Source organism: Vigna unguiculata, chromosome 5, assembly GCF_004118075.2.
Source record: "Vigna unguiculata cultivar IT97K-499-35 chromosome 5, ASM411807v1, whole genome shotgun sequence".
NCBI lineage: Eukaryota > Viridiplantae > Streptophyta > Magnoliopsida > Fabales > Fabaceae > Vigna > Vigna unguiculata.
The window spans coordinates 34,262,151-34,279,872 of NC_040283.1; the positions used below are offsets into that span (position 1 = coordinate 34,262,151).

General features: G+C 32.2%; 1 long non-coding RNA gene across 4 annotated transcripts; it reads right to left on the minus strand.

Annotated features, from left to right (window-relative positions):
• Positions 1-309: 309 nt before the first annotated feature.
• Positions 310-5,040, minus strand: LOC114182997. 4 transcript variants are annotated; one of them, XR_003604278.1, is made up of 6 exons: positions 4,318-5,040; positions 3,738-3,929; positions 3,249-3,420; positions 1,921-1,994; positions 1,228-1,739; positions 310-664 (listed from the first exon to the last, which is right to left on the minus strand). It is a non-coding gene; the product is annotated as an uncharacterized LOC114182997 (long non-coding RNA). The 4 variants fall into 4 exon arrangements; XR_003604281.1 differs by having other exon boundaries at positions 310-1,270; positions 1,435-1,739; positions 4,318-5,038; XR_003604280.1 differs by having other exon boundaries at positions 310-1,332; positions 1,435-1,739; positions 4,318-5,038.
• Positions 5,041-17,722: the final 12,682 nt, after the last annotated feature.

Genomic DNA, 17,722 nt, shown 5'->3' on the forward strand with positions numbered 1-17,722 from the left:
CCTGGAAAAGTTCAACTTACTTGGGGTTTTCAAAACCACAACTACTGTCTGGGGTTTTCAAAACCCCCGCTACTGCCTTAGATTTTTTAAAACCTTTGCTATTGCCTAGTAGGGTTTTTAAAAACATCTACTACTGCATATTTGTTTGCTTTGCATTTTCTAATAATACATAAATCTTGAAATAAAAGAAAAATTATAAAAGGCAAAAGTTTTAGATTTTTTATATTTATTTGTAAATATAATGTTTATAAAAGGAACAAAGAACAAATTCTAAAATTTTAATATCAAACAAGTTCAAAATTGTCCTGATATTTTTTTCTTTTTTCTACAATATTCTTTGCACATAGTATGCATATTGGCTCGTTGTTTTGGATAAGGCACACAATGTTATTGTACACCAAATATTTGTACACTAACCTAAATAATTGAAACCAAGTGACAAGTAGTAAAAAACATGAAAGGAAATTATACATTATAGTCATCTGTTAGTTTACATTAAGAACCAAACAAAATGTTTTAACAAATTTATGATGCAACCATCACTGATTTGAATTTGTGCTTCTAACCCTGTTAAATACTTGTATTGGTGCTTCTAACCTTGTTAAATCGAGGAACACATGGAAATCCTGCTTGGTATGGTCTATTACTTCTTCCAATGAGAATCCTTCAAACAACAACATAAAAGGCCATCATATCAAATATATTAATCCACTAGCTCTACTGCACACGAAGGAAACCAATCTTAATTTTGAAAGTAATCACTCAATATTTTTATGTCTCATTCTTTACAGCATCCAATTAGATTAAATTATTATAAATCAAATTTAAAATATTCAATAAAAGTAGATCATGATCATGCTATATGTCGTGCTTTCGTGACACCACTCTCGATACACATAACACATAATTATATCACAGAAAGATACTTTGCCAGAGTTTTCTTCGTTTCCAAAAACAGGTTGACAAGCTATCCATATTCAAGTTTCTGTTCAAAATGACTAAAGCTTAGAATTAGAAAATCTTAATTGAGAGTTCAGGCAAGACAAAATAAAAAAAAATGGTCTTGAACCATATATTCATTATGTTCAGGCAAGACGACAAAATTCCAATTCAAACCTTCTCATCATTGAATAGGAAGCTTTTATCAGTACTACTGATTATATTCAAGTATTTCTGTAGTAAAAATCAAGATGCTTTAAAGTAAATTAGCAGCTGGCGCGATCTTACCCTTATTTTGAGTATCATGCAAATGGCTGCTGAGTGAACCCTTCTGAGCATATTTATAAATAAGGAAAAATCATCATGACTAGCCGCATAGCTAATCAATTAATTCTACCTTGACAAAATTAATAAGAAATTGGACTCAAGCTCTTGAATTACTGCAAGGAATTTATTCTGAAAACTAATCTATTGCGAATAATAAGAAAGCATTACCATATTAGCATGATGAACCTTGCACAAAACTTTTATCTCTGGCATAAATTCTTTAGTTTTAGCAGCTGTAATTCTTTTAATAGCAACTTCCTTATGGTGAAGCACTTGCTTTTTTCTACAACACAACTAAAAGTGTACGACCCCAAACCTGGTCACAATGGAGAGCATACTAAACAGAACCATGTGCTTTGTGCCCAAGTAGAGCCCAAGTAGATTTGAATCAGGGAAACCATTGGTTGAGGCAAAAATCTCTTCGCATGAAAAAACTACAGGTTTATCCAAGTCCAACATGTGAGGTATTAGGGCTGCAATATCAAATTTTAATAAACTTTAATCTAAAATTGTCACGTAGAGATGAGTGTAAGAGCGTGTGTGTGTGTGTGTGTAAGTACAAAGAATCAATACAAATTTGAGGTCAATTAACATGTGCAGACTTAAAAAAAATGTGTATGTTAGAGAGTCCAATCCAATTAGCAGGGTGATTACACGATGCTTTGGTTGTTACGGTAATTTGGTGGTTGTTGGATTCACCATTAGTTTGCTTTTGGTCCACCGGTTTGCTACATCCACAAAACAAATTTGGATTACCAAAAACATAAAACTTATTATCACAGTGGAATTATAACCAACTAATCAACCTCCTTTTGTATTATTCTTCTAATCATCCAAAGGGAGAAAAACCTCTAAATGATATTCTAAACATACAAAATACAATAAAAATAATTGTGAAGCCCTTTACTGAGAGCATCTAATCGGACATCAGTTTTACTATTATTTCTTTGCACTTTTCTTTAATTTAAACAAGAAAAATCATCAACGCTTCATCATAGTATAGACCCAAAGAAGTTCAAATTAATGTTTTATATATTATAAATGCTTCCCTTTTACCATGACCATCTGAACAAGATAAAAAGAGGTTAAGATATACCATCGTTAATGTTGCCTAATGGAAAAAATGATTCTCTAATAGAGCTCTTTGGAAAAGCAGAAAAACAACTCTTAAAAAATATAACAAGTCCACCAATTGTATATTCCAATATCAATTCATGAAAGGTAAACGAGAGAAAGAGATATTTATTCTAAGATAAACCCAAATATATCTGCAGACCTGCGCAAACATGTGGTAAGGGGGAAGTGCTATCAATTTAAGATTAGATGGATTCCAAGCTGAAAGAATCATCCATCGATCATTAGTTATCTTGTTAATAACGTCCAGAAGCTACTTAAATTCTTGTTGTGAAAGTTTACAAACAAGAAAAGCAAGGCAATGGCAACCACATTGAAAGATTGTATATTGACAAAGAATAAACTATTTAGAGTTTCATTTCTGTTCAATCTGAGTTTGAATATATATATATATATATATATATATATATATATATATACATTTAATTAAATTGGTACAAAAAGAGGGATCTTTATGTTCATCATTCAATAGGTTATAATCACATCATATATCCAATCTCAAATAAGTACATTAAATACTTTCTAGGAACTTCTCCCTTACTGATTGGCTTGCCAAAAAAAATCTAGTGTACTTTTACCAACTAATACATATTTAATAGTGGAATCACTCAAATTTATTGTTATTGGGAAAGAACTCCTTTGACACCATAAAACAATAAATTTACTCATTTCCCCCTTACTCAAACAAAACAACGCGTCCCTTTCGTTTCCTCCCCTTTTTAGATAAACCAGACTCAGAAAATGCGTTTGGAATAGTTTATTAACATTTAATTGTACTTTTAAGTATTAATGTAGTAAGAGAATATAGCCACAAAATAGAAGTGAAAAACTTATATTTCAGCACTTACAGGGCTACTAGGCTCTGAATCCATAAAAACAACCTGTAAAATCTGCTCCACTGTTACTTGATCTTTCAGTTCACCAAACTGTTTAGACTGTACAATGATATGCTTCTTCATGAAGGATTAGATTGTTTTAATTCAATCCCGATCCAATAAAAGCAATGATGTCATCTTAAACCTGAATATGCAAATTTGATATCACTGTCAATCTAGCTTCAACAATGCTATATTTTGAAAACTATAGCAAAAGGTTTTAAGTATAAAAATAAACAAAAACAAAATATTATCAAAATATTAAAGTATGAAATACTAATTTCTTCTATGTAAAAAGGTCCACTCATTAGCAGACATGTTTTATATCTCAATAGCTTGTATGATTGTGTAATGAGCTAGGCACCATTAAATTAACTTATTTAGATTGCAGATTTACTATTTGTTCATTTGACATAAACCAAGAATAAAAACAAAGTAGAAAACATGAAATAAGGAACATACATATAAGGTGTATCCCCACCAAACTTCTTTTGATTAACAAATCCATATAGAAGTTTGATGTAACCTCCACCACACTCAATCTCCTTTTCAAATTTTATAGAATGTTGGAGGACCACTATTTTGTTCTTGTTGGTGAATTCAGGTATTTTAGCAGAGATGGAAAAGTGTTTGCATCACTGGATGTTTGAATACCTACAATATTCCAGAAAATTGCAACAAGTTACAAGGCAAACCAAATTCCTGTTACTATACACATTAAGAAAGAAAACAATAGAAGTTCATCAAAATGTAAAGTGTCTCAACTAATTGAAATTTTGTGGTAGTAAATTACTCTCCCTTGACTTGTACTCTACATTTTCTGCCCAAAGCAAGTAGGCTTACCTCAAGAATATGCTAAAAAACTAATCGAAACTGTGACTACTATGTAGTGCATATCTTACTTCACACCAAATTTGAAGCATGCCATGGCTCATCATTGTTATAATACCACATTACTCTAGTTCTTGCTTTCAAGTTCTTTAATTCTTTAAAAAGAAAATCAAATTCTATTGAGAAAAGCAACATATATCAGATGACATACCTACTATTATAACTTCCATAGGTTCAGCGAAGCCAATAAGTGATGCTAATTCAACCTATTATCGTTCCTTTTTCTTCCCTTATACATGAGATTGCAAATCGAAATGCAGAGAAAACTGGAGTTTGTCCTTATTAGATCCATTTACAAAAGAAATAGGTTAGAAAGGGTGAGGAATTGGCGATTTGAGGAAGATGGGAAATGGAACCTTGGCGATGTAGGTGAGGCTCTCTAGTTCCAGTTGTCCTCGCACTTGATCATGCTTCCATGGTAGAGTTCGCCACTCTTGAGCTCAATCGTCACCATGTGACCTGATGCCTCATGGAGCAATTGGTATTCCCAAACTTCTACTTATCCTCCGCCAAAACCCTACTTTCCTTCTTCTTTTTTCCTTTTCTCAAGCCAAACTAAGCAACTCTTTCGATTGGGATGATGAGTTGAACCAATTACATCGACTCTGAGTGAAACAGATCCATTGGAGGACAACATATGCGCACTACCTCCTGCATTCTCACACTCTCTCTGCTGCAAAATCAAAGAGGCAATGATCGATACGCACCAACGCAAGACTGATGAATGATGTGTTGAGCAGAAGACCTAAATGAAAAGATATTGTGGTGAGAGGGGAACGAAAATAACAAAGGGAGGGCATTTTGTGTTGAGTGTGTTCAGAAATCTAGTCTATTTGAAAACGAGTAAGGAGGGATTGTGCAAAAGAAGAAAGGAAATGAATTTTACTGTATGGTTTTCAACACTTACCAGAGGTACAATAAAAATTCTGACCATTAATAGGGTTTCTAAAATAACCCTAGACATTTACAAGAGGTTTTATAAACCTCTACTACGTGTAGTTATTATTGGAGGTTAACGTAAGCTCTAGTAATAAACTCTCGTTAAAATTAACATTTCTTGTAGTAAAAATAACAAAAATAACAACAATAAAATAATAAAAATAAAAATAGTAATAATAATAATAATATTACTATTATAAATAATAATAATAATTCAAAATAATACCAATAATAATAATAATAGCGGAATAACAATAATAATAGTAATATTAAAAATAATAATAATAAAACTAAATAATATAATAATGTAGACAATGAACTATGATCTCTACATAACAATATTAATAATAATAATAATAATAATAATAATAATAATAGATTAATAATGAAAGTGTTTAAATATATATAATTATTTATAAATGTTTATTATGATATTATTACTATTAATATAAATAATAAAATTTGATTACATTAATGTTACTGTTATATATATATATATATATATATATATATATATATATATATATATATTATAAATTGATTTTATTAATTTTATAATATTTTTATATTGAATTCTTCAAATATCGTAATTGTTTATAATTAATATTATATTTAAATCTCTTATACTCTTTTGTCTAAATTTGTTTTAAAGAAATTAGTATACTTATTATTATATTTAAATGAATAATTTATTTAAATAATTATATTTAAGTGTTATAATTATATATAATTATATATATATATATATAATATTTAAATAAATAATTTGATAATATAAAAATTAAATAATTAATTACATTATTTTTTAAAAAATTAAATAAAAATAAATTGTACAAAACTAAAATAATACACATAACTTCTATAAGTGGTAATGCAACCCATTAAATAAATTTTAATCTTGATCATTATTTTTTTTATAAAGTCATCATTCATTCTTTTGGAAAAATATAACGTGTCAATAAAAATATACAACATTAAAAACATGTATAGACTGTCAGTTAATCAAGATTACATAGAGAAAAGGAAGATCTTCCTGCAACAGTTCTTGCTTTCATACTTCTGGTTGATCTAGTCATGAAATACCCTAATTGTCATTTGATGCTTGCCTAAATATCTCTTGAACTTGATTCAGTTCCTTCTCTAATATCAAGAACACACACAAAGTATTAGATAGACTCATATCTTCTTAAGACATCCTAAAGTCCAAAGCACATTACAACTGCATTTTTCGCTGGAACAATAAGTGAATGCAGACTATAGATACCACCATCCTTCACTATACTAATGTATATATGAAAATTATAACTCATTTTGGCTATTAAATAGAAATTTACAAAGCTTAGAGTTCAGAAATAAAGATAAAATTAGGAAAACACCTTAAACTTCCAACTAGTTTCGAAGTTCTTGGCTATTGCATCCGAAAATGCAAAAACAATGTAAAAGCATTTACCATCATTTTTGTTACCTGTAAAATCGAAGCAAAAGATATGAGGACCCATAACTACAATTTCTTTGGTAAATGCTAAACAACACACTATGATATGAGTGAACAAAAGAATAAAGATTGGTTTAACTTGTTGATAAGGTGTTAGCATAAAAATTACAATTTTCATCAAGGAAAAAATAATGTGTTAGACTTCAAAGATTAGGAAATTGCTGCATATTTGTTCACACAAATTGTAACATATGTACATGAAATGTAGAAACCAAGTTTTCTAGTTTAAGATTAGTGATGCTCTCTAGACTCATAAGTTAGAAAGGGATTTCAATGTTTTTGTTTCACTCAGATATGTTTTGGAAAGTGGTGCATGGGTCATTCCAAAATTTGATGAGTTAATACTTTTTTCTTCTAAAGAATCTAAGTGAGTTTTATGAAAAATTATTAACAAACTAAGTTTATAGCTACTATTTCACCATCATATGAAGTGTTTGAATGGTCTTGGTTCAAGCGTCTTACATATGATAAAATCTTTCAAGCGTCTTACATTTTATAATTTTAAAGGTTTCAAAGAAACTCCTCTACTTCTTCCTCCAGCCACATGTTAATTCGTAGGAATCATGTATTCTTTGAAACATGTATAAGAATACTTACAAGTATGCAATATTGCTAGGTGCATGATATAATGCAATGTCAGGTGCAGGACGTATTGCAAAGCTTTAATGCAATTTGATAAATTACCAAAAGCTTATATCACCACAAGTGTAACATCCCGGTCGAATATTACTAATTTTAAATAGTATAAAATAAAAGAAATCATAAAGTCACATTTATTTAAATGTCTTTCCCAAAACACGAGAAATTAAAAACATTTATTAAACTCATCCAACTAAACCATAGTGTTCCAATAATCCATAATCTAGTTCATATTCTAGTAAAAAATGCGATTTACAAAAAATCTGAAATTAAAATGATAGTAAACTTCCATAAAAAGCTTTCCCATGCTAGCCCCTCTGTAAGACACAGGAAATTCATATAAATAATAATCAATAAAGTATAAGTAATGGTGAGTTGGAAATACCCTAAAGGAGTTCCTTGATAATGCTTAGACAAGGAATAGTGCTAGCTCAAGTAGTTGAGAGTACTTAGTTATATGGAGAGGGCTTGGGTTTGAGTCATGTGTGTGTTGTGGTATGTCTATTTAATTATGTTTTCTTTTACAAATATATTTTGAATGCGAAAGTAAGACTTAACATGGTATGTATGTGTGAATTAAATGTGAATTATATGATAGCTTGATGGTTATACTTATGTATAATGAGTGTTGGGATGTGAGTTCCAACCTTGGTTGGTGAGAGTTGCTCTTTTTAACATTTTGGTATTTTTTATATATAAAAGGAAAATATAGAAACTCTAGAGATTCTCTGGGGAAACCAGAATGGCAACTTGGGATCAGTTCAAGGCAGTAAAAACACTATTTAAATGGCCATTGATGCTTATAGTGTTAATTAATTTCGTTTAATGATTTTTTATTAATTTGAACTAGAGAATTTTGGGAAAAGGAGAGATTGAGTGGAACACAAAGGTGCGTGAGTGTGGTAGCAAGAGAGAGAGAAACAAAATTTCAAATTAAGGAGAGAAAGAGAGTGCTGGAAAAGAGTGTTAGAGTGGGAACAAGTGTTGAAGCGTAGGGGACGAGAAAGGATCATTGAGAGTGCACTAAGAGCAAGGAAACCAGGTAAGGGGAGTTGAATCTAGTTATTTATTTTTGTTACTCTTGATTTTGGTTGTTTAAAATATAAAACTAGATAAGTGTGGTTACGTTTTGTTGTTGGTTTATTTGATCTGTGAACTGCCATTATCATTGAATGCCATACCTTTTATATGCCTTGTGTGATGATGACAATATCGTGTTATACGTGATTTTTTGTTGCTTTGTGTAGTCCTTTTGGGACTCATTTTCTCGTTCTCGTTACTAGTGTAAAAACATGTAAAATTTCAAGAGAATGAGGGGTGGTTTACGTTTAGATGAATTTGTTGTGGTATGGTGCAGGGGTTTTTTTGATTTGGACTTTCATTCAAAATGTTGAATTCTCCAAAAGAAGAAAAAGGAATTGATGGATGTTGTTTTAGGGTGGGGCCGTGTGGTTTTTTTTTCTCCTTCTATTAGAAAATTCATAAAATATTCCATATGGGTCCAAGAGAGAAAACTTTGCTTTTTCTTTCCTCTTTCACGTTACTGCAATGGTTGGTGGTGAAGAATTGGCCTTTGACTTTTAATTGTTACATTTCTTAGGCTATTTAAGTGATGGCATAACCATGGGCCCACCTAGCAATTCTTTTTACTTACTTTAAGCTTTTGGTGGTTTGGTGTGTGAATCTTACGTAGGTGCATGGTATGGTTTCTTAAACCATGGGTCCCACTCCTTATTGGAGAATTGTTTATTTAGCTACGGGTCCCACTCCCTTTTAGAAGTAGTCTTCTTTGTTTTGGGACAAATCACATTACGTGATTTAGAGTGCAACCACTCCCTTTTTTGTAGTTTTTTTGGGATGGTTTTAAAAGTTGATTTGTTAATTTTATAATTATAGTTGGGTTATCTTTATATTAACACATATTTAACGTTATATTTTTGTCTCATAAATAGACATGTCAAAGTGAGCCAACCCGGCTCACACGGGTTGGCTCACCACGAGTCGGGTTGGAAATTGCTGAGCTCAACCCGGCTCACTTTCTGGTGAGTCAGAAATTTTCCAACCCGGCTCAACCCACCACGGGTTGGTGGGTTAAGTGGGTTGGCTCACTAACCCGTATAAAAATTAAAAAAAAAAAGATTTTTTTTTAAAAAAAAATCATATTTGTAATATTTTTTCTTCTCTTTTTTTATTATCTATTGCTGAATAATGCATATAAAAAAATTGGTGATTTATGAGATGGATGATATGCACCACAAACAAATATTAGTAAAAGCTTCTGCCATAAATATGCATCACTCTCACAGCATCATACCAATATCACAGAAACAGAATCATAGATATGAGACTAATAGTCTGCAAAACTCCCTTAGTAGAAACAGAATCATACATAATTACACATATAAATACAAGTTTAGAATGAATATTACAGTGGCCAATTTAGATCTTTCTACAATTTAAAAACTTGAACACATTTACAGTGGTCACTAATGTTGCACAGGAGCAGAACATATTATCAGGATAGAAGAAAACAGAGAAAGGGAAATAAAGAAACCTGAAAGTGGCTAGGCACAGGAGCAGCACGAGCAAAAGAAGCGTCGGCTCGACCACCACCGAACGGTCGGTACCAACGTCGACCACCGCCGCCAAAGAACGACCGACGACCACCACCTCTGGGCACCACCGCCACGAACACGAGTGAGAGGGAAGGGAAATGCGAGTTGGTCGAAAATGAAAATGAGAAGAGGATTAGGCTAGGGATTGCGTTTTCTCTCGACACGACCACCACCGAACGACCGCAACCAACGTCGACCACCGCCGCCAAAGAACGACCGACGACCACCACCTGTGGGCACCACCGCGACGGACACGACTGAGAGGGAAGGGAACTGCGCTGTGTGGGTTGAAATTGAAAATGAGAAGAGGACTAGGTTGGTTGGGGATTGCATTTTTCCTCAGCTCGACCACCACCGAACGGCCGCCACCCAACGTCGACCACCGCCGCCAAAGAACCACCGACAACCACCACCTATGGCACCATCGCGACAGGGAAAGGGAAAGGAATAGAGAAAGGGAATTGCGCCTGCGTGAAAATGAAATGAATTAGGGATTGTCTAAATTTTGTTCAGATTGTGAAAAATATTAATTTTAAATAATTAATTTTATTAAATTAGGTTTTTTTAAATATAGGTGGGTTGGTGGGTCAGCTCACCATAACCCGACTCGAACCCGCATAACCCGTGGGTTAAGTGAGCTCAACCCATTTTGACCCATTATCACAAAAAAAAAAATTTCCAACCCAACCCGGCTCGAACCCGTGGTGAGCCGGGTTGGCTCACGGGTTCCGGCTCACATTGACATCTCTACTCATAAATATACAATTAAGGGGATTAATATGAAATTGTGGTTTTGATGTTTAGGATTAGTGTTTAGTAAATTTTTTATGTGGTAGCATAAGAAAATTTACAAAGGCATGTTTTATTAAGTATTTGTCACATGTAGTTGGGTATTTAGGTTTTTATTTTCTTGTGATGTTTTGATAATGGAATAATTTACATATTGAATTTATGTATATATGAGAAAAGTAAAATAATATAATTGGTAGTTAGGAGTGCTACCTTTTGATAAGAAGTGAGATTCACGTAATTGGATAAGTGAATATACTTTAAATTAAAATAAGATGTATGTGATAGTCATAAATCGCTGGGTTTGGAAGTGTCTGGTGCTTGGCGGCGCTTATACCGCGGCAAGTGATAGTGTAGAGGCAGAGGTCCATTGCAAATGGATTTTCATGGATGGGTTTGATGGCTTGATCAGGGATATGCTGGATTAGTTACGAGCAGGAAGGTTCGTAACGGAGATTTGAGATGCGTGATTGATACGGGCGGGGAGTTTTGTATCTGTTGTACTCTTGTGTGGGGATACGAGTGAGGAGGTTCGTATATTTCGTGCTCACACTTGAGGCTGCTATAAGCGGGGAGGTTCATAATAGGTGTTCACGCATGTTGGACTATAAGCAGGCAGGTTCGTAAAGTTGGTCTACTGACGGAGAGGTCTGTAGAGCTGGACCACAAATGGGTAGGTTCGTGGAAGCATGATAATCCCTAAGGACCAAGGTTGTGAATGGATCTTTCTCATAAAGGTTATGAGATTGGGGTATGATGTTATAATAGAGTTAATAAACTAAAATTGGATAAGATAGATTGGGTGAGGGTTAATTCTTATTATTTCATTGATTCTATTATTTTTCTTTCTCAACTCACCCTTTATGTTTGTTTTTGGCGATGATCACGTGACTTGTCACGTGGGAGCATATATGAATCCAGGTGAGCGTGCTGATGCATAGGGATTGAGCGGGGAAGACTAGGGGATGATTTACTTTATATTTTAATTTCAGACATTGTAATAAACTTTATGAAGCTTTTCTCGACTATGAGCTTATAATAATGATGTCACATCGTAATATAACTACAATGATAAAGTTTTAAATTTTCCCGCGTTTAGGAATCTTATTTACTATCTTGAATTTCAATAAAAAATTTATTTTATCAAGTAATATCCATCTAGGGTGTTACACCCTTTCCGGGTCTATGCCTCACCAACATCACCTGGAACGTCATATGCTCCCATGTGAAAAGTCACATGATCATCGCCACACACAGAAATGGTGAGCTCATAAATAGTTAACATATAAATTAATAAAATCAAGATACACCCAACTATTTTATTCTAGATAATTCTTTACCAAGACCTTATTACCCCAAGGTTTTTAAACTTGCAAGTCACACAAATAATTGACCATGGACTCAGGATATATGATGCTTCCACGAACCTGCCCGCTGATGGTCCTACCTCTACGAACCTCCTCGCTCGTAGTCCAACTCTACGGACCTTCCCGCTCGTAGTCCAACACACATGATCTACCAGCTACGAACCTCCTCGCTCGCAACAGCTCTCAAGTGTGAGCATGGAACATACGAACCTCCCCGCTCATATCCACACACGAGAGCATCAAGATATGAACCTCCCCGCTCATATCATCATGTGTTCACCACCAGCCATGAACCTACCCGCTTATGACATAATTAGTATCTCTTAGTCCAAGTCTCACATCATAATATCAAAACAAAAATTAAGAAAAGCACACTGCACTATACAAGGTACATACTCAAGCTGGTCTTAGGGATTACAATGCTTCCACGAACCTACCCGCCCGTGGTCCAACTCTACGAACCTCCCCGCTCGTAGTCCAACTCTACGGACCTCCCCGCCCATAGTCGAACACACGTGATCCAACAGCTACGAACCTCTTCGCTTGCAACAACCCTCAAGTTTGACCACGGAACATACGAACCTCCTCGCTCGTATCCTTACACGAGAGCATCATAATATGAACCTCCCTGCTCATATTATCATGTGTTCATCATCAGTCATGAACCTACCCGCTCATCACAATATCAAGCATATCCCAAACTAGGACAAACACAATAAGCCATGCAAAACGTATCACAAACGCAAAACGTAAGCACTTAAGGAGTGCACTGCACCACTCTACAATGTACAAAAGTCCCATAAAAAAGGAAATATGTGCATCAAATAATATTAAAACAAGTTAAAGTGGATTGCTTGTTTGCATTATGAAACAAAAAGAAAAGAAATCAAAGCATGTCGTGGGTCCCTCTAATGTCCCAAGCCATGAGCAAAACCTAATTTCGAACAACACATTCATGTTATAATAAATTTCGCATTACTAAAATTCATCAATCACAGGCTTAATATCTAATAAAAAATCATCATACGAAATCACCATTACAATAGAAAATTCTGAAGCATAATATAAATATATCCTTTATTTCGTAATTAAATCCCACAAAACTTAAAAATTGGCCATTTTAAAAGATTAGACTAGTTAGCTCCCCTTACCTAGATTCCCTGCTCCAATGTGCTTTGAGGATTATTTCTTCAGCAAAGGAATTACCTTCACTTTGATCCTCTCCCGAAAAAACTCCCGCATGCTCTCTTAAAATTAATTAAAATGAGTTTAATTGTCATTCAAGAGCTATTACCATTACGTTTCCCAGCCCTTCCATCTGCTCCTCAAGGCGGCTAGGGTTTCTGACTCTTTTCATTCATGCTAAAAAGGAGTTAGGCAAAAAGAAACCTATTTTGCCTAAGTCAAGGTTCAAACACACAATTACCAAACAATTACACAAGCATTCAAGCAATTCATGTTCATACATAGGACTCACTAATGGCATACATAGGACTCGAACCCAATTCCTCTCAATACATTCAAGTATTTTCAACCACTTGAGCTAGTACTACTCCGTATCAGAATTCTTCGCATTAATTACTATAAAGATTCCTTTAATTGCGTTTAAATTAAATAAATATTTCTTTATTTATTTAATTTTCCCGAGTCTTACAACAAACACATATCATAAGAACACAACTTACTTTATTTTGTCATCCTACTTAGGAGGCATGACATGTATTACTAATATTATTAATATGTGTGAGATAAATCCCTGCAAAATTAGCTACAACATCCTTCAACAACTTATTATTAACATATTTGTCCTCTGCAAAATTCATGAATTTTGGTCTAACAATAAAATAAGCACAATTTTAATAAATTTCGTATTATTAATAAATAGAAAAAGACAATAAAAATAAATAACAAAGGGAAGATGAATTAGAGAAATTAATAATAAAGTAAACAAACATGATAGTTATGTACGTAAACCTAAATCTATTTTATCATTTGGTGCCTTAAAACGGGAAGGTATTTGCACAATTATATATAAATAGCTAAAGTTATACCAATGGAGGAAAAAGTTTGTTTTGTTGTCCTATGTGGAATAGAAAAGGCATAGTCATATTATCAGCCGTCAAAAGTTTAGCATAAGAACTCAGTGAGGTGTTTGTTAGACTTTTGTAGCAACATATGAATATACATTTTCTGATAGAAAACTACCATATTTTTGTCATCAAAAGGTAAACAGTTAGGATTGTTACTATTAAAATAAGGGATAAAAAGGGAATACATGTAAGTAATGTAGTAGTATACATATACATAATATCATTTCAAAGACAAGTGCAATATACATGCATTAAATAATAAGCATGAATGATGGGTCTCGTGCATCCTCAACAGGGAAGAAGAATCTCATAAGCTAAATATGGTGAAACATGTTTCTATAAGCATTACTAACTAAATGACATGATAATCATATAACCCCATTGCAAAAATCAAGTATGTCATACCATACAATGGATAATAACATAGATCTCGGATTACTTGTTGCATATTTTATCCTAGCTTAAGTCAAACAATCACTACATTTTTTCTAAACTTGTGATTGTAAGAGTCTCATCAACACAATCAAAGTATTTAAAAACACAATTAACTTCTCATAGATAGTTAGAAAAAATAAATTAAGCAAAACAATTAAAGGACATATTATAATATTCAACCCATAATCATGTCAACATACAAAAAAATTATTATATCATGAAGGTTATCGATCTCTAAAACTTGAAATTAAATACAAGCTTTATCCCTTGTGCTTAGACATACCTAATAATAAAAAAGTTAAACATAAAATTTTAAAGAATCTAGAAACATTTAAGACAAATAAACAAAAAATATTGAAGACAAATGTTATCTTCATTAATGCTTAGAGGCACCTAAAAAAATCTAGAAACATTTAAGACAAATAAACAAAAATGCGTACAAATCTCAACTAAAATCTTAAAGAATTGATAATCATTTCATACACACACAAAAATACATAGTATTGCCATTTTCAACTCATAATATTTGTGGGTGAAATACAAATATCTTACCTTACAATGGAACACAATTCCCACGTCTTGTTATTGCTCAAAGATCCTTAGAGAAAACAAAAGTTAAAAAAAAAAAATAATCAAGAAACATAACAATATACCCAACAACTACAAATATAACAAAAATATAAATGACTACAACAAAAGTAATTTAAAAATGCAATTAACTCTCAAATACAATTTATGACTCAAAGGCAATTAGAAAAAACAAATTTAAACGAAAAACTTAAAAAAAAAAATCATAAACACATAAGAATATCCAATATGTAATATTGATTTTCGAAATGCAAACATCTTACCCTATATTTGTTGGTGAGATACACATATCTTACCTTACAATGGAACACAAATTCCACGTCTTGTTATTGCTCAAAGGTCCCTAGAGAAAACAAAAGTTAAAAAATAATGATAATAATAATCAAGAAACATAACAATATACCCAAAAACTATAAATATGTTATGAATTAATGATTGTCCATTGATTTGATACATTTACTCATATGATTCATTACTTTTTATATAAATATTTGTATTAACTAAGTTGATTTGTTTCCTTTATGGATTACATGTTGTATCTATAAATAGGACCATTCCTATCAATAATAATATACAGAAGAGTTGCTCCCTATTCTCTCATTGTTTATTCTTCCTTCTATTATATTTTCTTCTCTCCTTTATTATTAGCTTTATTTATAGCACGTTATCAACACGATGCTCCACCCAATTGAGGACTCTGAAGACTAGTGAAAGTTTTTTCTCTCTAACGATAATGTTCTACGTGTCTCAATCCAGGCTTCTTCTAATCCTTTTTCTTCTGATAAGAATTGTTTGACTTTATCAATTCTCATATCCGTCTTATTATTTTTATTTATTATGACAGTGATTATTATTATTTGTTTATGATGATTATTACTAGTATTATTACTAATTTTAAACATGTCAAAACTTACAAATTTTGAATTTGTCATCTTGATATTACAAGGAAGAATTCCTTATATTGGATTTTAAATGTTGAAATACATTTAGATGCAATGGATCTTAGGATACCATTAAAGAAAGAAATAAAACATCTAAGAAACTAATTTGGTCATGCAACAAAAATATTGTGAAAAGAGATTTCACAAATATTATGAATTTATTTCATGCCTATATATGGCTGGATAGACAAAGCAATAAAACTTTTGATGAAAAATCATGAGATTCGCCTAATTTGCTCCATTCCTATGAAGTGAATGCAACAATAAATATTATGAATTTATTTCATGCCTTTGTATGGCTAAACAAAGCAATGAGCTTTTGATAGAAAATCATGAACCTGTCCAATTGGTTCTGCTCCATTCCCAAAAGTGAATGCAACAACATTTGATATATATTTTCATGATCGTGATCGTGATATTGATTATGGACATGGTTATAAAATAAATTTCAAAGACACATTTTGTCACCAGAAGTGGCACAATAATGTGAAAAAGGGAAAAGGAAAATGTGAAAATATTGACAAAAAGATGAAAGTATATATTATCATTACAGTGGTAAAGGCCATTTGAGTTGTACTTATTGTACACCAAAGCATCTTACAAATAATGAGAATAACATAGAAACACATTTTGCTTATGAAGATGGTGATTCTGATTATGGTCATATGGATGCTACTCATCTTGATATTATTATTTTCTTTGTTAAAGCAAATGGAAGCATTGATCACCTCATTAGTTATGAGAGTGTTAAAAAAATCTCATATTGATATTTACGTTTATATGAAAAATGAAGGTTTGCACCAGTACCAAAGGATATGTGTCTTATTAATAGTGTAATAACTTATACAATTCTCAAGAGTAATAAAATTTTCTCTTGTTTGGTAATGCGAGACATCAATGTTAGTATTATTTATAGTACTACAAATATATTTGAAGGCTCTGGAAGAGCTATTATACTTCTACTAAGAAGTTGAATAGAAACTTATTAAGTTTCAAGGATATTTGTTTAAATGGATATTATATTGAGACAAACAATGAAAAAGATATGAAATATTTTTATATCTCTACGATTGAGTTGAAAAAAAAATGTATATTGGAGAAATTATCAACATTATCTTATGGTTTGTACTACACGTATATTAGTACAATTGAAATGCATGTCATGGTAAACCAGAAGTTTACGAATCAAAATGAATGTCTTGTTTGACATGATCAGTTGGATGATTTGTACTACGCATATATTAGTACAATTAAAATGCATGTCATGGTAAACCAGAAGTTTACGAATCAAAATGAATTCCTTGTTTGGTATGATCATTTGGGTCATCTTGGATCTATTATGATGCGAAAAAAAGGTTGAAAAACTCATGCTAACACCCACTTAAGAGTCAAGAAACTTCTTCAGACCAATGAGTTCTCATGTACTATATGTTCACAAAAGTTGATAATTAGACCATCACCAGAAAAATTAAAAATGAGTCAATCTCATTTTTAGAACGAATACATGGTGATATTTGTGGTCCAATACACCTACTATGTGGAACATTTATATATTTCATGGTTTTAATTGATGCATCAACTAGATGATCACATATTTGTTTATTATCAACTCGCAATCAAGTAATTGCAAAGTTATTAGTACAATTAAGAGCTCACTT